General features: G+C 36.1%; 1 protein-coding gene and 2 long non-coding RNA genes across 6 annotated transcripts in view; 1 reads left to right on the top strand and 2 right to left on the bottom strand.

The window, feature by feature from the left end:
* Window positions 1-27,576, bottom strand: part of LOC149676684 (uncharacterized) — a 198,422-nt gene that overhangs the window by 10,415 nt on the left and 160,431 nt on the right. The gene's annotated exons all lie outside the window — the stretch shown is intronic.
* Window positions 1-27,576, top strand: part of LOC149676687 (adhesion molecule nephrin-like) — a 39,065-nt gene that overhangs the window by 2,918 nt on the left and 8,571 nt on the right. The gene's annotated exons all lie outside the window — the stretch shown is intronic.
* LOC149676688 (uncharacterized) lies at window positions 1,447-12,207 on the bottom strand. Its single transcript, XR_016366513.1, has 3 exons — window positions 6,018-12,207; window positions 5,850-5,935; window positions 1,447-5,786 (listed from the first exon to the last, which is right to left on the bottom strand). It is a non-coding gene; the product is annotated as an uncharacterized LOC149676688 (long non-coding RNA).

Below are 27,576 nucleotides of genomic sequence, written 5' to 3'. Positions count from 1 at the left end.
CTAATTTAATTTGAACTCTTGAATTTTTAAATTTCTTTTAAATCCGTATATACTAAATTTCTAACTTTCCGAATTATTTTGTTGTATGATCTACATTCCGTTAGAAGATAAATTTAGGCCTAATATAAACTAAGACAAAGTTTGGGGTTTTAATTGCCGCCAAAACGTAATATTTTTCCCGCCAAAACGCAACTTTTCCAGCCTAATATAAACTAAGGCAAAGTTTGGGGTTTTAATTGCCGCCAAAACGGAACTTTTTCCCCGCCAAAACCCAACTTTTTCCCCGCCAAAACCCAACTTTTTCCCGCCTAAAAGCAACTTTTCCCGCCAAAAGTTACAAAAAATGTACAAAGCTGTTTTCTTCTCAAAAGTAAGAAAAGAGATTTTAAGATCCATTCCATATGAACCGGCGCAAAGAATGATAAAAGCAAGAGCTCTCAAGAACGAAACGCGAAAACGGATGTTTTGAAGAAGAAGAAAAAAAAGGGTGGGTAGACTGGTCTAACTTCCGCTTCCTATTTTTCCCCACTGGGAACTAAACCTTAAAACCCCCGTCACACATTTCTTTTTTAACTTTTAGAGTATGGGGATAATAGTGCTTATATGCTTATCCTCATATCTAGAAGTTCATACTTTGGAAATAGAAGCAAATATCGAGCTAAAATATGTTTTAAAACATAACTTTCTGATCAAGAGCTCACCGCTTTATAAAAGTATTTTTTTTAACAGGGTTCATACAACTTTTGAAAAACCGATTTCACTGAAATTTCCCGGTTTCCCCTCCGTATATTTCCAGGTGAAAGGTCACCTGTAGTAACTGTAGTATGGTTATTTTTAGTTGGGGGCAACTCCTACACGGGAAACCTTTTTAAACCTCAAATTTCCCTGAATTTTACTAAAAATTATAAATTTCTCCTAGGTTCTCCTTGGACTTTACTAAAAATTACAAATTTCCCCCTACGTTTTCCCTGAATTTTACTAAAAAAATTATAAAGTTCCCCTACGTTTTCCCTGAATTGTTAGTCAACAATTTATTTCCCTGACATATCTAGATTCTCCAGGTTTACGCCTAAATGAATGAACCCTGTTTTAATTATACCGTTAAAATTTAGAATTTTTTTATAGTCCCCGACACCTTTATAGTCTCCGAGTATTTCTTCATCTTACGTTCTTCTAGAAGGAGACGTTCCCATGAAAGATTCAAAATGCGCGTCTCTCTCTGTCTCCCCTCTTCCACCTAAAGGATTTAAACTGAATCCCCTTTTCAATTATGCACGCGCTCAATTAAGGTATTAAGAACAAGAAGAGGCGGGAGTATAGAATTACCTCCTGAATATATACCTTTATTTTCTTCTTCTTCTTAAGGTTAGGCCTAATAGAGCCGCCGCGCTAGCCAAGGCTTAAATTTTAAATATAGACCAGACAAAGCAGAGAAAAGGGCTGGAAAACAGTGGAAAAACAAACAAAAGTCCATTTAAATAATGACTTGTTTCAAAATAGAAAGTTTTAACGAAAATCGTAAAATCCTATATTGCTATCTGACTTTTGAATTCAAATAGTTACAAGAAAAATAAACCCCCGGAATTTAATGGAATTAATTTAATTAAAATTGATTATTTTCGGGTATGGTATGAGGAAAAAATAAACAAATTAGGCCAAAAATTAAAATAAAAATAAAATAGGCTTAAACGAATTAGGCCAAAAATTTAAGAATAAATAGGCCTAAACGTTAAACCTAAATTAATAAATATAACACTATTACTTCTCTAAATTCCTAATCGACAATCTACTAATATAGGTCTGTACGAAGGTTTTTGTGTAGTCATAAACTTTAGAAAAACGTTAAATAATTAGGCCTAAACGTTAAGCCTAAATTAATAAATATAACACTACTATCGCACTAGATTCCTAATCGACAATAATAGTTCTAAATTATCTACTAATATAGGTCTGTACGAAGGTTTTTGTATAGTCATAAACTTTAGAAAAACGTTCAAAATTTAGGCCTAAACGTTAAGCCTAAATCAATAAATATGTTGGACAGAAATCGTATATAAAACAGGCTCTCTTTTCAAGACGCGCTTGGAAAATGGCTTAAGTTTCTTCTTAAATTGAAACAAATGACAAACTCATAAAGAAAATACTCTCTCTTAGCTCAGTCTTTCGGGTTTCTAGCTTAGGGATTTCCTCCAACCCTCAAAAAATATATATATCTAAGAGCGATACAGACACAAGAGAATTAGGAATTTAGGAAGGAAAAATATGAAAAACGACGCCACATTTTGAACATATCACTTCCCATTTCACAATCTAAGAAAGGACTAAAATTCAGTTTCCTCCGTCGGTTACAAATTAAACCTTAAGTAAGACTGAAATTAAGGGACACTGTTTTCGAGTTAAGATTGCATCCAGGGTATTTTACGGATGACCCCTTAAATTTAATTATAAACTGATTAAGACAATGATTTCTAATTTAATTAAGGGGTCATCCCTAAAACACTCTTAAAATCATAACTCGAAAACAGTGTCCCTTAGGACAATCAAAATGGAGATAGAAGTTACATTTTCGACTCAAAATTGATTTCCCAAAGAACAATTTGTGGCAAACTTATCAGAAACACCCTGTATATGTTTCAATTGAATTAAAATTTAGCAAACTGCAAAAAACGTTATTAGAAACTTATCTCCAAAAAATACCAATAATTGTCTTTTTAGACTGCAGTTGTTTGTTAAAAATACGGTCTGGAGTCGAATAATCCCCTGCACCTTCGCAGTCTGTCCAACTAAATAAAACCAATACGTAAATAGTAGGGGAATGCGAGAATCATGTAGCCTTAGGTATTGTCTTACAGGACTCTGTACCTGAGTAGGTTGGTGGCAAGGCTTAAGGCGTAGAAGAAATAACACCTTAATTTCAATTACAAAGTCCAGATGGCTCAGAGTTTTGTGTAGAACAGAAGGAAGTCCACCATCCAATGGGGGCATTATACTTTTTTTTGAGCGGGGGAGGCTAAACAGAGGAAAGTACCCCCCTCCCAAACCCCGAAACGTAGTGTATCAAAACTCGCTCAGTACAAAACCTTAAGGTAAAACTAAAACTTCCCTGCAAGGCTAGGTGTAGTTACTACCTGTCTCTTATATTTTCTTTTTAAATCTTAAACCATGATCTCGAGTCTTTTACCGAAAAACGTAACCGGAGGAGAGAGAGAGAGAGAGAGAGAGCGCTCCGAGATTTGATTTATTCCTTAAGTTTAAAGGGATCTGGGGGTACTGGTAACCTTACCTTAGCCTTAACCTTGCAACCAAGGGTATAAAGGTATGAAAGTAAGTAAGTAAGGATTTTTCCTGAATGACAAAATTTATGCAAAATATAATATTTTTAACTTAATGTACCCTGAGGTCAGGGGACTAATATACATTTCACTCAATGTTGGTATATATATTTATTTACTTTTCATTTTCACAGTAACACATACAGGGTGTTACAAAAAGGAAGGGTTATTATAGGACCGAAGTACACGAGTGGAATGGATGGTTCTATGGGAAATCAATTTTGAAAGTCGAAAATGTAACTTCTATGATGATATTTTGTAACAAGGGATACCCTTTAAACAAGTTATGAATATTGGAGTGTTTTAGGGATGACCCCCTTAAATTTAAGTAAGAAATGGAAAGATTATACTATTGTAATTAAGGGGTCATCCGTGAAACATTTTGCAATCATAACTCGATCGTTTAAAGAGGGGGGTCCTTAGATCATATATCATAGAAGTTACAATTTCAACTTAAAATGATGCAATGAATCCACTGTGCTTCGGTTCAACCACCCTCCTTTTTTGAAACACCCTGTAGAGACTAGAAATTATTACATCTTGGGACTACGACTCTCAAATTTCATTAGACAGCGGCGAGCGTTTCCTTTTCCAAATTATTGAACTAAAATATTTTACTTAAAAACGAAACCTATTCCCAACGAGACTTAAATATTCAGAGTTTCAGAATCCAATTACGAAATAATTTCGTAAACGTCTCCTACAGAAATTAATTATATTTTGAAGTAATTATTTTTCAAAAACATTGTAATATAACCATACACATAAAGAACAAAAATATTGAATTACAATAGAGGAGCTCCCTTCCCTTAGCGCCTTATAATATTCAATAACATCCGCGGTAAACAGTTATTCACCATCATCGTCTAATTTCAACATAAGCCGATAAGATGGTATCAAGAAGAGATATCAAGTTTATTAGGGAGAAGTTATAAGATGCCTGAGTATTCTCGCGCCATAGTCCCAGTCCCTCTTTCGAAATACAAGGGGGGGGGAGCGTAAAAGGAGGCCGGGCTATTTCACCTCTCCTCATTACGTAATTTTCGTCATTCGCGTCACGCTGACGTGAGTTTTCAAGAACCAATGAGATGCTGGTTGTAATTTAGAGGCGGCGGGGATTAACTCCGGACCTACGTTTGGACTGGAGATAAAGCTAGAAATGTGGCGAATTTTTACCTCCTCCCTAGTAAAGTAAATATTGCTTCTTGATGGTATACAAGCGAGACGACAATTTTGAATTAAGCTTTAGGGCGGATGGAAAACAAGAGCGCCTCTAACTTTTCCCCGCACGATCCGATATTAAAATGACACTCAAAACCACGTCTGTCGAGTTTACAGGGTGTTTCTGATAAGTCTGCATGCTTAAATTAACCCGGGGGATGTTAATTCTTTGGGAAATAAATTTTGAGTCCTAAATGTAACTTCTATCTCCATTTTGATTGTCCTAAGGGACACTGTTTTCGAGTTAAGATTTTTGGATGACCCCTTAATTCAATTAGAAATCATTGTCTTAATCAGTTTCTTAATTAATTAAATTTAAGGGGTCATCCGTAAAATACTCTGGATGCAATCTTAACTTATGGGCAAACAAAATGTAGATAGAAGTTACATTTTCGACCCCCTTAATTTATTGCAGACTTATCAGAAACACCCTGCGTAATTTTAGATCTAAAAGACTATAGGATCTAGGAATTTAGGCCTAGCGCCGACGGTCATTCAAAATTGGGATGAAAATTGGTTCCAGCTAGACAATTGGTCGGCTCAATTCAAAAGGAAGGTCACAATCAAAAAGGGGTCGCCTTGTCCCTTTTAAAATCCTCTGTTTGCCATCACAGTTAAAACAATACGTAAGGGCACCAGTAAGGATTTTGATATACCCCTTGAAAATACACGGTACTACGGTAAAACTGTATTACCACGATGCAGTAGTCACGTATAGACTAACTTCCTGATAATGGTTAGTAGGTCTAGCTTGGAATCCACGACGACAACTTTCCTTTTCGCGCCTTTATTCATCAAATTAGTATTTATAGAGTAGCGACAACACGAGAAGCGCCTTTTGTGTCCCGGAGATTCGAGAGTCGTCGTCTTCTAACATAATATACTTGAGCTACGTGCATTCACATTGCGGCCTAATGTTTCAAGCATAACCCTTATAGGTTAACAAGAAAAATATAGCGCCGCGTCTATAGCTTCAATAGAGCTACGTAAATATTAGTTTCACTTTCTGTTTTACATAGCCATAGCCGTTAACGGAACCTTTATGTCGAAAACAAACCGGAAGTAGATAACCTGAAGTTTCTACCCAAGTTAATTAACTTCCCAAGGAATTTTTCAATTCAAAACGTACTTACCAAATTACTTCATTTTACATCCTTCTAGGAAGTAAAGTAAAAGTGTGTGTGTAACGGAATACTTTTTGAAAGAGGAAACGCGGAAGTACAGAAGGCGGAACTAGAATTTAGTTTGTTGTTGTCTCTCAGCATCTTATATTACGACAGCATCTTAGGATATTACCTAACTGTTTTGGAAGATTTTATGGTAGCAGAGATGTTTCGCCATAGTTCCGAAAATTAGCCGAGTGCTGTCCCGTTGTTAAAACTCTACATAAAGTTAACTCGGGAATATTATCCCGCGGCATATAAATTTATGTAGTAGTAAATTAAGATTATACAAGAGACTCACTCGTGAATCACGTGACATCGATTATAAACGGAATAATAATGGCGTCAAGGCTTAAAAGATTACGTCAATTTATAAGCTTTCAAAGTCACTCTAGCTTATTAAAGAATAACAGTTTTCGTCGCCTTTTGCACAGAATGGTGTTTTTGATAAGTCTGCCATAAGTCAAGGGGTATGATGTTCTTTGGGAAATCAATTTTGAGTCGAAAATGTTCAAGTACTTCTATCTCCATTTTGATTGTCCTAAGGGACACTGTTTTCGAGTTATGATTTGGAGTGTTTTAGGGATGACCCCTTAATTAAATTAGAAATCATTGTCTAAATCAGTTTCATAATTAAATTTAAGGGGTCATCCGTAAAATACTCTGGATGCAATGCAATCTTAACTCGAAAACAGTGTCCCTTAGGACAAACAAAATGGAGATAGAAGTACAGAACATTTTCGACTAAAAATTGATCTCCCAAAGAACAAACATCCCCCTTAATTTATTATGGCAGACTTATGAGAAACACTCTGTATATAAAAGGAATTGGTGGTAACCAAAAAAAGCGATAAATTTTAAATTATGGACGTATGCATATAAGACACTTTGAATGATACACTCAAAATAATTAAATAAATAGAAGAGGTTTTCACTCGTAAATAATTGAGTTTGAAATATTATTGGGTATCTAGGCTAGAAGAAAACCCTCAACTAATCACGCTCCGCCAAGACAAAACCTAAAACAAAAAACAAAAAAACTTGTGACATAAAAATAACAACTGGTTCTGGAATTTGAATTTTCTAAACTTCAAAGAAATGGAAACGAATTCTTTCTTCTTTTATTCTTTTATTCTTTTTAGCTAAGGCAATGATGGTATTACGTTGTTTTGTTACTTTTTGGTTATCGGATTAGTTCTGAAGATTGTTATCTGATTCGAATACGCGCGGCTCTTTTGAGTCTTATACTTATACCAGGTTTTAGAAGTAATTAACTTTTGGTTATTTCATTGAAATTTGGGTTGGGCCTTTCCTTCTCTCTGAAGTTTGAAACAATACAATAAGAGAAATATTTTGCGTTCCGTTATCGAATAATTTCATTTCTTTTAGTAGGTACATGCCCAGAGGCGTAAAAACCGCTTGACAAAATTCTGTTTTTCTTAGCGATTCTTAGCTTTCAAGTTTGCAGAGCCGGCCAAGAAGGCAATTACTTTTCGTTTTAAAAGAAACCCAAAAAAAGAAGGAAACGAAAAGAAAAGAAAAAAAAAGAAAAATCCCAAGGTATTGTGAGGGAGCTAGAGTTAAGAATGTTTAACGGAAAATTTCTCTATACTAGCTGCTAGCATCCACAGGTAGAATATTTGACCTGACTGCCGAGGGGATAATCATTTACCCAGGCAAATCTATTTTAAACCTTGGATAACCTAGAAGAACCTATTCTAAACCTTAGGTGAACTAGAAAAACCTATTTTAAATCTTAAATAACCTAGAAAAACCTATTTTAAACATTAGATAACCTAGAAATACCTATTTTAAACCTTAGATAACCTAGAAATACCTATTTTAAACCTTATATAACCTAGAAATACCTATTTTAAACCTTATATAACCTAGAAAAACCTATTTTAAACCTTAGATAACCTAGAAAAACCTATTTTAAACCTTAGATAACCTAGAAAAACCTATTTTAAACCTTAGATAACCTAGAAAAACCTATTTTAAACCTTAGATAACCTAGAAAAACCTATTTTAAACCTTAGATAACCTAGAAAAACCTATTTTAAACCTTAGATAACCTAGAAAAACCTATTTTAAACCTTAGATAACCTAGAAAAACCCATTTTAAACCTTAGATAACCTAGAAAAACCCATTTTAAACCTTAGATAACCTAGAAAAACCCATTTTAAACCATAGATAACCTAGAAAAACCCATTTAAACCTTAGATAACCCAAAACACTCATTTTAGATCCTTAAATACCCTAGAAAAACCCATTTTAAACCTTAGATAACCTAGAAAACCCCATTTTAACCCTTAAATAACGTAGAAAAACCCATTTTAAACCATAAATAACCAAGAAAAACCCATGATAAACCTGAAATAACCAATAAAAACCCATAATAAACCTGAAATAACCAAGAAAAACCCATTATAAACCTTACCAAAACCTATTTTAAACTATGCCAAGACTTACCAAACCTTACCTAAACAAATCGGATTAAGTTGCCGTCATGTCCCTTGCCTAAATTTCAATTATTTCCCATGATTCGTAGAGGTGACTAACCCCTCGACAAAATACTCTAGAGAACTGTCTCCAATCCAATCCCTGGAGCGATAAAAACCTTGTACTTCCACGCGCGCCCTGCGAGTAAGATTTTGGGGGGACCATTTTTTTTCATCCTCATCCGTATCATTTCTTTTCGAGATGTTTAAAGAGGTTTTCCAGGACCCCCTCTTCCCCCCTCTCTCTCTCCCAAAAGAATCGGGGCTAAATACTTCAAGGATGTTTCTCTTACTTGTCCAAAGAGATATCGCTCTTACCAAAAAAATAAAATAATACAGGAGAAAAATTGTGAAGTGTAGTTTTGTCGATCAAAGAGACGCGCCACCAAAATAAAAGACAGCGAGGATCAGTAACGAAAGCCAATTTTCTAAGATCTCATAAAGTGCCATGGGCCTCGTTCGCATCGAATTTTATTGGTAAATAATTACTTTTCATTTAATTGCTGGTACGATACTATCTTTGAAACTTGGTGCGATTACTCTATGGAATCCCTTGTTTATTTTGGTATTTTAAATTTATTTCTACCAATTTTAGATCAAAAGTTATGTATGGCCAAATTTTTCATAATGATTGTTTAATTAAAATTTCAATTAATTATGGAGGGAATATTAATGAGTCTGAGTTTATGATACTTGGAGCGATTACTTTATGGAATCCCTTGTTTGTTATGGTATCTTTAATTTATTTCTATCAATTTTAGATCAAAAGTTATGGCCAGTTGAATATAGACCCAAAATTTTCATAAATAATATTTTTAAAATTTTCTATTAATTATGGAGGTAATACTAATAAATCTGAGTGTATGATACTTGGAGCGATTACTCCATGGAACATCTAGTTTCTTACGCAACCTTCAATTTCTATTTACCTTTATTAAAACAAAAGTTACACCCACTTTAAAATTAACCAACCAAGCAAGCAATCTTTATCAAACTAAAAATATCTCAGAGCACCCAAGGATAAAAATCACATCCAATTACAAGATATCAGATACGTTCCATCTCAGCTAGAATCAAGACAGACAATGGCACCCATCCATAAACCTAACTAACCACAATACATGGCTTCTCTATCCATGCTCATATTTAATTAAATTCCAATTCCAAAAATACCCCCATGCCATAAACCTTAAATACCGGATAATATTTCCCTTATATACTAGAAAATAAGATAAAAAATAACCAAAAATTTCGGTATAAAAAAAAGAGCCTTAAGCTTATCGATCCAAATTTCAAATGGGATATAGACGGACGGACATATTAGTCTAGAGAAAGGCGGAAGTAAAGAAGGAAGAAGAAGAAAAAAAATTGCAAAATACCCTCATAGAGAATCCTATCAGAGGTCTTTAGGGAAATTTAATCTCCCCATAAGAGAGAGAGCGAGAACGAGTTAGGCATACATGGAGAGAAAAACCAGCTCACGGAATCCAAACGTTATAAGCCTTCGATTGTAGCAAGGACAAATAGAAAAAAATGGAAAGTGAAAAAACGAGATAAAATAATGTTTACAACCCAATCAAGTCTTGATATCTTTCTTTTCTAGCTTCTTTGGTCAACCAATCGGCGTTGAACTTTAATATTATATATTATCATAAGTTTATAAGATATGTTTCACAAGATTGCCACTGAAGTAACGTAGGTCATAGATTAGATTCGAGGTCAAGCGACGCCTGGTGCATAGGGCGCTGTCAAAGGCTTAGTAATGCAGACTGAATAGGAAGATGGAAGTCCTGCAAAATTAACCGAGTGTATCTAATCAATTCTCGCTTGTCATGAAGTGACGTAGGTCATAGATTCGAGGTAAAGCGACGCCTGGTGAGGCACTTTCAAACGCATAGTAATGCAGACTGAATATGAGGATGGAAGTCCTGAGTGTAGTCATGCAATTCTCGCTTGTCGTTCTGAAACTAGCTCTAATTAAATCTCTATAGGTAGTCTCACACTATAGAACATATCTTTTACCTACGCTCTCCTCTAGGACACTCTCGGTTTTATCTATTTGCCTCTGGTTGTAGCTAACCCTAACTCTTGGTGAATCGTGACCCGTTCATTCCGAGTTTTGGTGGTGGCCACCCTATCCAGTGCCTTTGGGTAAACAGCTCATCAGTGTTAGATGTTATAGAGACAGAGAGAAAAAGGAAAGGCTATTTGACAGTGACCAGGGAAAAAGAAAACGAAAGAACAGAAGAAAAAAAAAGAATATCCTCGAAAGAATTTGGGAACCACCCTAAGGTGGACCATCATTCCTGACCAAGGACCCCCGTTATTTTGCTCGGTCCCTTGGGGAGTACATTGTACCTAGTATAGAAAAATCCCAAAGTATAGGCGGGACACAACGTTTAAAACTATAGGTTAGGCTTAGGCAGATGAAATGGTTAGGCCTATATTGAATGTGAATAATCATCAGCGGAGTTTTTTTTCTTCTCCTTGTTTTCAATTCTAGTTGAAGAAAAACTTCTTGATTAAGTATATACGGTCTAAAGGATTTGTTCTTTTAAAACCCTGTTGAGGCCTTGGCGAACCCCCTATTGTGTTTTTACGTGAGATTTTCTTGTCTACGTGTTAAGCCTTTGCTTCTTTTAGTTTCGTATTTGTTAAGCCTAGTTTGGTGGTGTTTTTTTTTTTCGGTCCCTTATTTCATTGGTTTGTTTACGTGCGAAGATTCGAATTGTCGGAATTGTAACAATTGAAAATAAGAGAAACCTTTTTATGCAATGTGTATTTACATTCGAGCAGTATCCCGAAATTAAGGGTTACGGCTTGACCTACATCGTGTAATTCAACGGTTTTTCGCAATTCATCTAAGCCTACAATGATTAATTTCAAATTTACTCCTAATTTTATGCCTAATTCCTGGAATTATTAGAAGTTATTGGTTATAAAATATCAACAAAGCAAAAAAATAGACCAAAAATAACCTTGGTATTGGTAAGACATTTAAGTCTACTTGGAAAATTAATTTAGGCCTATAAATCTTAAGCTTTATTTCTCCGAAATATTAGAAGCTAGAGGCTAAAAATACCTACATTATACGGCAATAATAATATATAAAAAATAGACCAAAATTACTATATGATAAAATCTGGCCTACTTTTGGGAAACAAAATGGCCAAAAAAAAGCATTTATGGTTAATATATGATACCCTCAAACAAGACCGCTATTAAATTAATATCATACCACATCTCATAATGGCGAAATACCTCAAGAAAACATAGTATAACGTACAAGAGTGTTACGTATATAGAGATATATCTTTTTAGTTAGGATACCACGAAAACCCCGGAGGTTGTGTGAGCGGTCCGAGGTTAGGCTTAGACCACCAACTGATTCTTTCTTCTTTGGCGAATTAGTTCAAGGTGGATTGAGACAACCATATATATATATATACTAACGGAACGGGAAGAGAGGAAACATGAGAAAGACAGACTACCTAAGCCTTGGCCAAGATAAAAAAGAAGAGGAAACTTCCTTACAAGTTTACAAGACGCTGAGTTGCCAAAATTAAAGTTTCTGGGTGGGTGTATAGAGACATCTTTTTTTCCCAGGTTGGTTTCCTAAGACTATCGTTTTGTTTCAAACGGTTTACAAGGAAGTAAAAAACATAGTAGTATAGTTAGTTGTTTAATTGGAAAGCCATTTCAATCCCTTAATTTACGAACTTCTGCATGACAGAGATCATAAACAAGATTCAATTTTGGTCAATATATTTAACCAAGAAGTGATATCTAGTTTATTAGGGAGAAGGTATAAGATGCCTAAGTATTCGCGGGCCATAGTCCCAGTCCCCCTTTCAAAATACAAGGGGGGGGGGCGTAAAAGGAGGCCGGGCTATTTCGCCTCTCCTCAGTCGGAAAATACGTAATTTCCGTCATTCGCGTCGCGCTGACGTGAGTTTTCAAGAACCAATGAGATGCTGGATGTAATTTAGAGGCGGAGATTAACTCCGGACCTACTTTTGGACAGGAGATAAAGCTGAAAATGTGGATGAACGAATTTATACCTTCTCCTATAATAAACTAGATCTTACTTCTTGATTTAACCTTAAAAGGAAGGATTATTTATCTCCCAGAAAAGTCCCTTTTTTTTAATCATACTAAGCTGGATTAACTCATCCTGTATTTTAATATCGAATTCCTGGTATTTTATCTCCCCACGCTTTTATCTTCATTGGTTCTAATCTGCGGAACAGAACAAGAGTCCAACTAGTAAAACAGTAAAACCATCCATAAGCGGAACGGAACATATAGGAGCGAGGAGAAATTGATTAGTTTCTATTCCGGTTGGGGTTCTATACACCCTAATTAGGTCAAAGTTAGATGGTGTAGAGTGATTGGGTGCACATAATCAGCTACCAGATATATATATATATATACAGATCTACTAGTTACAATTGAATTGAATTTCTAGGAAAATTGTTGCAGAATGAATCGTATAAGTGTATTCATGATACGAGGCGATTTACAGATTAAACTAGTTTAGTAATTATTAGTTTCAACGCCTTTAGTCTAGTGCATGCATGGGAGTGTGTCACAGGATATGTAGAGATTAGATTATGAACTTGTTGGAGTACATACGCGAACGTCTGACGTCAAGGTATCCCGATGTCCATAATATAACTTCTATGATATTTTGCCCTAAGGGCCACTGTTTTCAAGTTAACATGGGTCAAAGTATTTTACGGATGACCCCTTAAATTTAATTAAGAAACTGATTAAGACAATGATTTCTAATTTAATTAAGGGCTCATCCCTAAAACGCTCTTAAAATCATAACTCGAAAACAGTGTCCCTTATAGGACAAAATGGAGATAGAAGTTACATTTTCGACTCAAGGTCACTGTACTGTCCGACCACACTTTATGGTACACCCTGTACTACTATATCTTTACAAATTGATAATTTAATTAAGGGGTCATCCGTAAAACACACCAATCATAACTTTTCTGCTATTAATTAAGAGAACCAAAACCGAATTCGGTATTTTAGCTAGAATACAGTCTGAACAAAACCTTAATTTATTACCACCACCCTTCACCATAAATTTCCCCAAAACTGCATCATAACCAATTACAAAGCCCTTAAGCTCTTAATTAATTTATTATTTCAAATACCCTCTCCATTCTTTTTCCGCGAAAACTTTTAAATTAAAATAACAAACTGGAGGGCCGGAAATTTCCGTTAGGATCTAAATTTGATGACGTCATCAATGTAATAGCCTCGTGACCGTGACTAAGCGACGTTCAAAAAGGCAGACACTTAATATATAAAGGAGGAGACAAACGGCTAACAAGCTAAAAACAACAATACAGATATCCCTAGCAGCGAAATAACACCTAAGTCTTTGCTTATAATGTAATGCATACACAGAGTAGTCAAGAGAGAATATTAGATGATGCTAATTTTATTTGATCCAAGAGACTGAAGAGCTAATTTGTTCACTACGATGGATTCTATCGCGTCAGTTGCATGCCCCGAAGCGATTCTATGACCAAACCTAGGCAATAATTATTGTTAAGGACAATAAACGATGAGAGACCAAACCAAAGTCAAGCCAGAGTCTTTCATTAGAATTACAGAATTGATGGAAAATATATTGAAGGTTTGCAGGGCGTTAAGGGGAAGCCAATTATTGTTTTAGATCTCTTCGGGGAAGTTAAGCTACGAATACCAAGTTTACGTAAGGTGATGAGAAGTTAAATAAAATTCATCTAGATTTGAGAAGTAATTTCGAGGAAAGTGAGGCTCTGAAAGAGCAACACTATTTACTTACCTTTAAAGAGTGTACTTGGAGATTATATTCAAGTGACCTTGATATACCAGAAAAAATATAGTTAATGAATTTTTACATCCCTTCTTGCGCAGGCCTATCTTTAAACAGAGAGTTGCGAAATTAAACAAGTCTTGAGATATACCAAGAAGTGATATCTAGTTTATTAGGGAGAAGTTATAAGATGCCCAAGTATTCGCGCGCAGTCCCCCTTTCAAAATACAAGGGGGGACGTAAAAGGAGGCCGGGCTCTTTCGCCTCTCCTCAGTCGGAAAATACGTAATTTTAGTCATTGGCGTCGCGCTGACGTGAGTTTTCAAGAACCAATGAGATGCTGATTGTAATTTAGAGGCGGGGATTAACTCCGGACCTACGTTTGGACTGGAGATAAAGCTAGAAATGTGGATGAATGAATTTATACCTTTTCCCAAGTAAACTTGATATCGCTTCTTGATATACCTAACGATCTGGTTTTATTTTCAATTGATTTGACAGTTAGAGACGTTGAAGAGATTGACGATTGTATATTTGATTTGTTTGAGAAAATCTTTGAGGAACTGTCAGGATATACATAGCCTTATATCTAAAGGCTATCTTTTAACCTTGAGCAATGGATCAGAGAAGACTTAAGGTTCGGCCTTAAACATGTACTGCTTTTTCTTTTTTGTTGAATAGTTTTGACTTAATCTTCGACTCATATATTTAGTTTCAAAAGTTTAAGCCTTGGCTTACAATGCAAAAAAATAATATAAATGCATTTAAACCAATCTAGACTCTTCATTCAGTGTTATTTAAAGACAAAGATTAGCCTCTCGCTTACCAACCCAATCACTTAATTCCATATACCCTAATATTCCTAAAAATACCCCTTCCTCACTCTCACTCTCTCGTTTGCCTTTTGGGGTCCCAGTGCAAAGATAATTGTTCCGTCACAAAACCTTAATGATGACCAACTACCCGGACCATTAAAAATACATTAGTTACGGAGCTGGGGTCCCCGCAGACCCCAAAATATCCCCCCTCCCTCTCCTCAATCTCTCTCTTTTTCCCGCCAAATCGAGAGGAGAAGACCGAGTAGGAAAAATAAAAGAATCTTCTCTAACCGTCTTTTCCCGCTATTCCCTAGAATTTTCCCCTCTTAGATCTGGTAGGGGAAATCTGTCATAACCTTACAGAACTAAAAATCAGTTGGAATAATATATATATTTACATTAAAGGTATTATGAAGCTAGTTAAGCCTATTTTTAAAAAACATCTCGTGCAAGAGTTAGCTAAGTTTTCCTTGTGAAATGATGAAATGAAGCTCCTTGCTCGTGCGGAAGTTTGAAATTGTTAAGCCTAATTCGACTTATCTATTTGAAGTCAAAGAATGTCTCGTGCAAGAGTTAGCTAATTTTTCCTCGTGAAATAGTGAAAATGAAGGTTATTTCTCGTGCCTGAGTTTGACTTCAAATAGATAAGTAAATTTAGGCTTAACAATTTCAAATGAAATGAGTCAATAGAATAATATTGACACGGAAATTTATTTCGCAGTGCTAAGCCTAACTCAACACACCTCGACTATATATCACGGATTAAATGTCTAGAATCGTTTACCCTCTCTTTAAAGACCTCTTCGAACCATTAAGCATTTGGATGGGGAAAATCCGTCCCTGAGAAAATATTATAGCTTTGGATTAGTCACGAGAAAAATTCCTTCAAGGAAGACCGAAGAAAGAAAGAAAAAAAATTTAAAGACGTCGATGGTTTTAAAAACCTTAGGTGAATCTAGGCATACAGATTGGTTTCCATGATGACTTCCGGTTGGGTTAGATGGAAAGCGGGGGGAATGGGAAAGTGGACCAACTGCCTAGTTCCGGAAGGTATGGTCATTTTCTATCGCTATTCCGTAACGGGTAACGGAAATTGGCCGTTAGTGACGGACGGGTACGAAGGGCGGGATTGGTTGGTCGGTTTGTACGCCAAGGCCCGCTCGCTAAGATAACTAGTTAATGTTAACTTAATGCGCAGAAACCACGTTATGGCCTTTCAGAAGTCATCAGCGCATACGACACTAAAATCTACAAAATGTTACGGAACCCTTTAGGTATAAGATTCAGCGACACTTTTAGGGTTAAATAATTTTCGGACCGAGGCTTAAATGAGGCATAGGGCCCTTACCTTAATTGAACCGCATGGTAAATTTTATTTATCGGAAATAATTGTTATCACTTAAAGCCGTTTAACCTCGTGATTAATCGATTGCGATGACGTCAACGCGGTCAAACTATGATTGACAGAAACATTTAGAGAGTGACGAGGCTTAGCGAGCGAAATGGTGGCGGGAAAAGATAACGAGGCTTAGAGCTATGGGCAGAAAAATATACTAAAACTGTTAAGTTTTACTTACAATTTCGCAATGTTTTTACGTAACTCGAGCTGTAATAACCAATGATAGTAAAACAGTGTTAAAATTAACGCTAGGCCTAACATTAAAATATTTCATACGCCCTAAGCGCTAGGGAATGTGATGACATTATTAAGACTAATAAAAAAATCTTCCCGGACTCTCTCTTCCGGTGGTAAATTTAATACTTAAAAACGCCTTTACGTCTCCAAGTTCGTAAAAAAACTCTCCTAAAAACTCAGCACTAAAAGAGAAGAGTTCCACCCTAAAAAAACCCTAGAATTTAGTTTGGAAATTTGGTTGCCAGAAGTTTCTTTATTAGTTTCAATATATCACCGACAACGGCGGCGGCAAAATAGGCTTAAATTAGACCTAATTTATTAAGAAGGTTAAGTAAGTAATAAATTAAAGAATAAGTAAGTAATCTAATGGAGAGAGGAAAAAAACTAAGATCTCTGGAAGACTCAAAGTAAAACAAATCCATTAATAAAAAACTAATTAAGTCTACCCAAAAATTAATTGCCTCGATGTCTATTACGAGTCCTACCCTACAAAACAAAGAACCGAGGCTTAACTAAAAGTCTAAGAAACTTGGGATAAAAATTCCTAAAAGGCATCGTGGTTGCGAGTTAACTTCCACCCTGCAGTTTTTCCCGTCAAATACTGGAACGTCAGCTAAAAAATTATGGTTGGGCATCTCTTTATGACGTCATATATTCCGATTAAGGCATCTCTATGATGCTTTATTTAAGGTCCTGAATATTTTGGCTCTTCTTAAGCCTTGGACAACACTATAGTGGTCAGGTGTTAAGGCTCTTTGGAATCTTTAGCAGTCATCTTTTCACCACAGTCATTATTCACGGTTGGTACCAAGGGGGTCCAAAGACGCGCGGTTAGGCTTAGCTTGCTTGCTTGGGTGGGTGTTTTATCCCCCCTCTCCCCCTATTTCACTCTCCCTCGCGTCAAAGGCGACTAACCGATCTTTGTCAACGCCGGCAATTTTGCAGCCTAATTGCTTCTGCCATCCCATGCATTGCCCCGTTCCTGAGTGAAATAATGCCAAAGATAATGGTCCGTTGGCGTTAGGGGTTTTGAGGTTTTGACGGGAAAATTGAGGGGAGGGTGGTGTCACTTTTTATTAATGATTGTTACTGACGAACGGACAGACGAAAGAGGAACTGACGAACACTAGAGTTTATTCTTATGATCAAGCAAACATTAATGTCCGCAGAATCAGAATTGATAGGTTAGGCCTACTGAATTTGATATAACAGACGACGCTGGAGGTTTACCCCATAGGCTGGACATAAGAGCATTCAAATTATTTACATTAAACATGACCTCGTAACTCAAAGCAAAACCAAAAGAAAAAGTTTATATACTACACAATATTTTTTAGTTTAAAAAATCTCGCTGGCGGGCGACCCTATACAAAAAGTATTAGAGGGGTTTGAAACTATGTAAAGACTAGAGAGAGAGAGAGTATTAGGCCTTGGTTAGGCTTAAAGAGCTTTGCATTCGCGTGATAAAGATGATATAAGACTAAGAAGTAAAGGGTGGCGGTGGAAATCGGTGGGGAAACCTAAATTCTCTGCCTTTTAATGGCACATCGGAAGGGGCTTTTGTAATATAGCTCTGATCCATCAACGCTGAAATCCATTCACCTTAATAGATACAACGCCTACAAACCTACGGGTAACGCAACCGTAAATACCTTCTTCCCCTTACATTCCTTCATTAGTACAACTAATTTGAACAAACTATAAACCCCTCATCATTCTATAAGGAGCTATTCAGATAAGAACACCCTTTTTCTTTCAAAGACCAAGGCTTAGCTAAGGTGTAAGTTAATGTTAACCCTTACTAAGCCTACACTTATAACACGCGCACACTAGGTATTATCTTCAGTAGCGATTCCTGGTTGAAATTTTTAAAAAAAGCTAAGCGTGACGTAATGCCCCATGCAGTAATGGTTTAGTTGCAAGCTATAAAAGTGTTGAAAAATTATTTACCTTTTCAAATAATAAGATTTAGACCGCCGCTGCTAAGCCTAACCTAACTCGCATCGCATGCCAGAATGAATCTTAAAAATTTTACGGGACATCGCGCTTTGCTTTTGTAGACATATTTTTTTTTACTTCAAAATACTTTCTATCTATTTTTATTCTGGATCAAGGGTATTGTACCATGGATCTTATAAATATAGCAAAACTGGGAAGGCAATCACTTTGTCCACGTGCAAGGGGTTCTTTATCTCAAGGTCATTCTAAATTTCAACACACTGTTGAAAGCTAGGCGCCTGCGCAGTAGGGAAGGGGGGAGTAAATGAAATAAATATATTCCCCCAAACTCGCGTAAACGGATCACAAACAATTTCTTCTTTGTTGGATACTGGTCCTCTTAATATTACCAAGTCCATGGTGAAGATAACTTGATATTCACAAGATATTAGGGTTAGAGGCTTAAAGTTAATCGAAAAAGCAGAGGATGTAAATTGATAACCCGTTATTGGAAGGGAGCAAGTGTCAAGTAATATAGAGTATTAGAGCTTAAGCAGTGTTAAGCCAATATAATAAAATTGAAAATTTTGTTGGCCTAATTTAAAACCTTAGGAATGAGGCGATAACATCGTTATTGAATTTTAAAATTTCGCGCATGGTAATGCATTCCACGTGGTCCGCGTGAAAGCATTAATATTCCTTAAGCCTTTGTTTTTGAATCGCGCGCGCGATTTATCACGTGATTAGAAGAGTACATAAGATTCTTATAACTTATATCTAACCTAGTAAGTCTTTAAAATTTTAAATTATTATTAAACGCTACCTTTTATCACTTAAATCGCAAAAGGTTATTTTAAATAAACTTCGCCTAAATATATAATATTCAAATTAGGGTGGTGGTGGTTCATTCATTCTTCATTCTTCACACGTATATGGGAACTTGAAGCATCGTGAGAGAATTGGGACTTAATCTCTCAAAGCCGTTCTCTCTCTAGAACAAAATGGCCCAAATCCTTTAAGCTCCTTTAACCAATAAGAACACGACCCTTATACAAGATTCCTCAATACAGGGTGTTTGTGAAAGGTCCATCAATAATGAAAGGGCGTATTTATTGGGCCATTTTGAGTCGAAAATGTTCTATGACATTTTTCCGTTCGGGCCACTGTTTTCAAGTTATGATTGGAGTAATTTACGGATGACCCCTTAAATTTAATTAAGAAATTGAAAGACAGCGCTAATTTAATGAAGGGGTCATCCCTAAAATATTCAAATCATAACTCGAAAACCGTGGCTCGGACGGCAAAATGTCATAGAACATTTTCGACTCAAAATGGCCCAATAAATACGCCCTTTCATTATTGATGGACTTTTCACAAACACCCTGTATATTTCCGGTTTATCTGAGTGGCTACGAACGCTTACTTTTAATTACCAACAGAAAGCGATATCTTATTATTGATTTAGATCCGTTGCTTAGATAGCCATTGGTCAGAATTAGTTAAAGGTTATTACATTTGATAACTGCTCTAAATTAAGGTCTAATCGATGTGAAACCGAGCATTCCAATTTAGGCTTAAAATTATTTTAGTATAATCTAAGAGAAGCCCATTTTTCTCTAATTAATATATATATATATATACATATATGCAATATTTCGTATGGATTGTACGCTAAGATAATTAACAAATAATAAACGTTAAAATTACCAAACAAACCTTAGACCAAATAAGCAATGTTTGTTTAACCCTTTCCTAAAAGATAAAAGGTCAAATCCGGGTTCTAATTGATACAAAACCAATTCGTTTGTGTGACCATTTTAAGGCGAGGAATTTCTAGAATCGGATACCCGTGTTAGATAAAGAGAATTTAGTTGATTCTCATATGAATATTGTCCATATTAATTTTAGCACTTTTTAACTCTGATTCTATAAGAGATACAGGGAAGTCCTTTGAGTATGTTATAGCCCTATTTCTCTCCTTTACAACGATAATAAATACTTGGGGTTACAACAATCAGGGCCGGAGTAATTAGGGAAAGTGTTCAGAAACGTCCTCTCCATAGGATTAACATGGGTCTGGTTTATTTACACGAAGCATTTTAACTCTATAAGAGATACGGAATTTGTTATAGCTCAAGGATACTCTAAATACTTGGGCCCGAGTAACTAAGCAAAAAGTACATAAACATTCTGTCCATAGAATTAACATGGTTTGTTCTTTTAGCAGCCTGCAACTTTTTAGGGTCATAACTCTGGTTCTATAATGTCGCTTGGTGAACTAAGTTTAGCTCAAGCAAGAAGTAATATCTAGTTATCTAGTTTATTAGGGAGAAGGTATAAGATGCCTAAGTATTCGCGCGCCATAGTCCCAGTCCCCCTTTCAAAATACAAGGGGGGGGGGCGTAAAAGGAGGCCGGGCTATTTCGCCTCTCCACAGTCTGAAAATACGTAATTTTCGTCATTCGCGTCGAGCTGAAGTGAGTTTTCAAGAACCAATGAGATGCTGGTTGTAATTTAGAGGCGGAGATTAACTCCGGACCAACGTTTGGACTGGAGATAAAGTTAGAAATGTGGCGAATTTATACCTTCTCCCTAATAAACTAGATATCACTTCTCGGTTCAAGCAAGAATATTAACGACCCAATACGATTTCCTTGACTTTTAAGACAATTTCCCTGACTTTTCCATGTTTTCAAGGAAGTAGTAGTAAAGTTTCAAGTGAATATTTATTCAATTCACGAAGAGTTTTGTCGGCGTTAAAATCCAAAAGATAGGGTTTAGCGATCCGCGTCGGCCTATAGCATAGTATACCTAGTAGCATGTTTGTACTATGCAAATTTCTATCGGAGCTTGAGAGGAGAATTATATCCTCTATCTCTAGAAGTGCAGGCGCGAGGTTTCGAATAGATTTCGTATTGTTATTCTCCATTGTTATTGTAATATTACCGATTTAATTTCTACAAAAGCGAGAGAAGTTCAACTATACCTACATCTAAAGAGAGCCAGCGACTTCCCCGGCCTATAGTCGCGCCGGTATTGTCCCCGGGACCCCAGCTACTAAACTTTAAAGGTTATATAATACAAAATAAGGCTTAGCGACACTCCCAATAATTTGAATGTATTATTACAGCACCGAGTTTAAGTTTAAATATTTATCCAAATCTCTGTCAGTCACGTTTTGAAATGTTTAGGCCTTGTCGTTATCGAGATTAGAGAGGAATTTGATGTCTGAATATTGTTTGGAATAGAAATTTAGGATTTAAACTAATATAATAAATAATTGGGAATATGGATTTTAACCATTCAAAGGATTGGAATAATGACGGAAATAGGTCAGGCAATCTTAATTAAAATTTAGATGCAAATTAATTTTCCCTAATAATTAAATAGCCTAACTGTAATATTTCAGTTTAAGAGATTGATAGTGTAAAGATATTTTAAATTTTGGCGCGAGAAAAAATCACCCACGTGCTTTTATATTTTCATTAAAATCTTTCCAATTTGGCGCGAAAAAAACCTAACTCCCACGTGCTATCGCTTATCTGTCATTCAAGGTTTGGCGCGAGAAAAATCATCCACGTGCTTTTATATTTTAATTTTCAAATTAGGCTTAGCTTTACTCGTACAAATTCAAGCGAAAAACGTTTTCTAAAACTATTATCTCATCATTTCTTCTAATAAATCCAATTTAATTAATTTTCCGTGAATGTTCAAGAAGAATATTCCTTGAAATTCTAACTCAAAAAGAATTTTTATTTTCTACAGGATGTACTAATTAAGGCACAAGAAAAAAAATGAGACTAATCAAGGAAATTAGGACTTGGCTTAAGAACTTAAACAAATAAGCGTCCGCCACGATATTTTATCTTTTAAACAAAGAGTGAGAAAAGTACTTGACGCTAATTACTCCCCCCAAAAATTTAACGTTGCGTCGTTCGTCGTCGTGGTGGTTTCCTCAAAACTTTTTAGAATCTTCAAATTTAAAAAAGAATAAAAAAAGAAGATTCCTAAATGCGAACTCGACCAAAATTGGTATCCACGCGTCCACGACGGGGCAAGTCGGGAACTGACCAATTAAAACCTTACCATCCAGAGACAAGGAAAAATAGAAGGCTTCTTAACGAGAGACCCCTTACACTCTGTACCAATCACAATCAGCAATTGAATCCGAAGTTAACCGTCCACCGTTTTAGTAAATGTAACATAGCAACTGTAGGTATGACAATAAAAATGGGTTCCATGCGAAACTATGACGCCTATCGGATGGTTTTAGCAAACGTCGACTGAAGAAGGGTTGCACATAAGTACAAAATTCACTCGCTAAGCTGTTTACATTATGAGATATCAAGTATACTTTCTACGTACAACCCCAATTTATTCCCGATACGTGTGCCAAGGCTTATCAGGATATTTTAAACCGTGACAAATCTGGGTCAAAATGACCCGTCGTCTGCTTGGAACGTTTCTACTGCGAAGTAGACGACGAATCATTTTGACTCAGATTATGTAATTTAAAATTAAAGCGTTAAGCCTTGGTACAGGTATCGGGAATAAGGTGGATTTTGGCTTAAAATACTCATTGATATTTCAATGAGGCTATACACAGCGTCATACTTATTCTGGCGATTAATACTTTATGGGGTCCGTTACAACCGTTTAATCTCAGAGATACGTTGATATTAGGTTTACGCGTATTGCAAACTGAGGTTGAAACGGTATCATACGCGTTAAAGAGAACCTTTCCCCATTAGCGTTGGAACTATGTTTAAGACTTTTGATGTTGTATGGCACCTCTAGCGGTTCCACTCATTAAATTAATGTATTCTTGGGCCCCGGGCAAAAGCTAGCTAGCGACAGAGAGCCACTTCAACCTAATCCGCCCAGGAAGCTAAGTTTTAATACGGTTGAAAGCGGGCAGTACGCCATAATATATCTGCTACTCCCTCGTATCTCTTAAATTCATCTTTTCAAAGTGGACGGACCAAATTTCCCCTCATAATTAGTAGAATAAGGGGAAAATGGAGGGTGTTTCATTTGCATCATATCGCTTGCCTTAACACAAAGGGGTTGGATACTTCCCCTAAATTCTAATACACTTTCACAAATAATATCTAGTTTCTTTTTCAGATTTTTTGAATACTCAAAATACCTTTAAAATCTTAATAAAATCTTCAGATATCTTGAAGGAAAATGCCTTAAATCGCGATAATTCATGCGTCTAACTTCCAACTTTGCGACCGACCTATCCAGTGACTCTTAACTAAACACATCAAAAAGTGGATGGTGCGAACAAAGCCCCGGAAGCATTTCAGAATATAGGCTATTTTGATTTTAACTACGCGCTAACGAATTTACCGCCTTTCTCAGCGTTATTATTTAGTTAATTTCGTATACATCGCAAAGGTATATAAAAGCAAGATCCGAATCAGTCCATCACGACTAAAAGGGACGATGACGAAAACGCACTCGCGTCTTGTAGTTGCGTCCGACGTCCAAAAAGGCATATTTGAAACGAGCTTATTACCCAAGGGTAATTCGCGCCTTTGCCTTTTGGATCAAAAATTGCATAATTAACGCTGATAACTCGGAAAGGTTTTTCGGGTGGGTTTTTTTTATCGGTTATTTTAGTAAATAAATATTATTTTTAAAAAGATTGGAAATTTTGGTTTTAAATAGTACCACCATACTTACGTAGCAAAGGTTGCGAAGATTTCTAGAAATATATTTGAATTTCAAATTAAACTTTAGCATCGAAAGGTTTTAAGAACTTTAAAATCGGTTAAAATTAATTTTTAGGTTCCAAGGGACACGAGTTTGTGCTATGCATACGTCAGAACTCGGGGCAATTTATACTCAAAAGAGGAAATTGAATTTCTATGCGTAAACAAAACGTTATAAAACTTCGCGTGCAATCCAATAAAATTTACTTCTTTGCTACAGGTCCTCTTAAGAACTATACTGTCTGGGAAATTAGAATATTTTTTTAATTAGTCCTTGGGATCAGTGACCCCTTAGTTTCCAAAATAATAAACTGGTCCTTGGACTTGTCCCTCCCCCCCTTAGTTTTCCTATATATTTGCAATTAATAAACTGATCCGGAGGACCAGTTACCCCCCCCCCCCCATTTCTTGAATTTAAAAACTGGTCCAACCAATTAATAAACTGCTTTTGTACCAAAGGAAGTGTTCTCTTCAGCGTGGGAAATAAGGCGTTGGCACAGGGCAAATGACCAGTTTAAAAATTAAATCGGACGGGGGTAAGTGGTCCACGGGACCCCTAAGATAATTCAAGGGTAACCATAGTCCAGACATTAGCTAAAATATTTTAACTATCCACTTCTTTAGCTTAACAGACGACGTGTTATGGTCAATGGTCAAGGACCAGTTTATTTACTCCTGGCCAGGGGGGGGGGGTCGCAGTTTAAAAAAATTCCTTATTTCCCACCCTGGTTCTCTTTCCCATACTGATTCGAAGAGTCCAAGTAACAACACCTATTGCGCCACCTAGTGCGAGTTAAACTGTCTGTCCGTCTGTCAATATTTTTTCTTTCTAAAGTACGTCATAAAAAGAGAAAAAAAAGCTATACCCGCTAAAAAGTGTCTTAAATAATGGTCGAAAGGCTATTAATTTCTTGACCCCTTTCAGAGATCATCACGTGGGGGGGGGGAAGGTTCAATCTTCAGGAAGCATATAGGTTTTTCGTCACGAAATGGCAGGTGCAATTCCGCCGCTATAGGTTTCTCGTGTAATACGTTCTAGCACGTGACAAGGACGTTCGTTGCTCAGTTCCGAACCAAAATTCAGGCGTCAATTAAAAGCATGACAGTTACTCTTCTTTGAGTCCGTACCTACACTTTCTTCCGCCACCCCCCCCCCCCACATCCTGAGCATTTCAACGGTTTTTATATCTTACCCCAAGATATATATGTATTTTTTGTTCTTGACTTTCTTGGGGGCAGGTACTTTTTATTTAAAGAAAGGAAGTCCTAGTTGATGTGTGTTGTTTCCTTGTCCGTCCGGAAATAGAGATGATGCATTCGAATTGTTATTGTAACATGGTTTTATTTACACACCACTTCGGAGCGTCATAACTCTGGTTCTAGTAGAGATGCCTAGAAATCGTTTGAGTATGTTATAGCCCTATTTCTTCTCTTTACAATGATACTAAATACTTCGGGTTTACAACAATCAGTTCCAGAGTAATTAAGAAAAATGTTCATATACGTCCTCTCCATAGGATTAATATGGGCCTTATTTACACGACACTTAATAAATCTGGTTCTATTAAGAGATACAGGAAATTCCTTTGAGTATGTTATAGCCCTATTTCTCCGCTTCATAATGATACTAAATACTTGGGGTTTACAACAATCAGGGCCAGGGCAATTAGGTAAAATGTTCATAAACGTCCTCTCCGTAGGATTAGCATGGGCCTTATTTACACGACACTTTATAACACTGGTTCTATTAGAGATACAGGGAAGTCCTTTGAGTATGTTATAGCCCTATTTCTCTCCTTTACAATGATACCTAATACTTGGGGGTTAAACAATCAGGGCCCGAATAATTAAGTAAAATGTTCATAACTCAGCACCAAGTGTTACCTGTATAATTTCGTGTCATTTCTGAGATCAAAATTTGTTTATTATTACTAAAGCCATTGATAAGGATGACATGGGTGTATTGCTAATCGTATATTTTCCAAAAAATAGGTTGCATATAGAACATTATCGCGGGTTCTTGTTTAAGGGGGGGGGATGGAGTGAATCACCCCCGGATTTATTGATCTTGTCATCATTGTCACGCGAAGGGCGAACTACTTTCTTTTCTTTTTAATACACTCTTCTATTAAAGAGATGATAGATGATTTATAATAATTATATTGGATCCTTGGCTGCATTATCCATTTTTGTGTAAAATGGCTAAGACCTTTTTCGTCTTTTTTAGGCTGCCCAATAGGCTCTATTAGTTTTTAAGTAAAACTACCTTCACCTTTTAGGGAAAGAAGAGGAAAAATGCCCCCCAAAGTTCACTTTGAAAATTTATTACCATTAATAATTGAAATTGATTCAAAAGGTATACGACGCCTCATTGGACTTTCGACATATTTAAACTATATCGTTAATTATTAAAGATTCCAAAACCCTTGCGGCTTTATAAACTCTATAAATCATTTCGTTTTAAATAAATAGGTCTTTAAAACACTTGGGAAATTTTTAGTTTTGTCCAAATAAATACCTTAAGACTGCAGAAATATCGTAAGTCAATAATTATTTAGGGAAAAATAAGGTAACTTGTTGATTGCAACTGGTGCTAGCGAGTTTATAAATCAAAATATTCGTTAAGCCTTGGTTGTTTTAAAAACATTTAACAAAATTATTTCTTGAGAAATTAATGTCACGCGTGATGCGAATACAATAAAATATTCGTTAAGCCTAATTTAAAATAAGCCTCGGTTTAATTTTTAAATTTCGCGGGCTTTTATACGTCACGTGCTTTGCCAATAAATGAAAATATTCGTTAAGCCTTGTTTTAAACTCCTCCCCTCCATTGCGAGTAAATCAGTTAACAAGATATAAAATGTAATTATAGAAATATTAATAAATAGGGATTAAAAACAACTTTTAATGCCCCTAATTATCGCTAATTAATAATCGAATTAAAACATTTGTAAGTGAAGCGTAAGGCGCGAACCATAGCCGGTAAGTAACAAGATCTATACAAAGAATCCAACATTAAAATGGATTAGATTTCAAACGGAGATAAGGTGCTTTTCAACGGTAAAAACTATCCTTTCTAAAATGAGTAGAGCATAATTCTTCCCCAGTTAATACCCCCGGATTTTCCCCGTTTTCCCACCTGTGCTTCGGTCCGGTTCACATAACCTCCTCTAGAAAGAACACCTTGAGAGAACCAGGATAATTCTCGATTCTTAATAGGATAAAAGGGTATATCCCTGCAATTGCACGCGTTGCCGTTGAGGTTAAGGGTGTTAGGAGGGTGGTCCGTATACTGCAACAAGCTCGGGTTCTAGTTATAATCCCCTTATAGGCGAGAAACCTCAAGCATACATACCACCCAAAGGATTAGTATTAGCTAAAAATGAGATTACCCTAGACACTTTCACGTACCGAGATTTGTTCAA

This window comes from Phalangium opilio, unplaced genomic scaffold (genome assembly GCF_054372755.1).
Source record: "Phalangium opilio isolate 3A_F unplaced genomic scaffold, DU_Popi_V2 ptg000045l_1, whole genome shotgun sequence".
Lineage (NCBI taxonomy): Eukaryota > Metazoa > Arthropoda > Arachnida > Opiliones > Phalangiidae > Phalangium > Phalangium opilio.
Note: the sequence above shows the minus strand (reverse complement) of the source record. Positions and strands in the feature narration are given on the sequence as shown.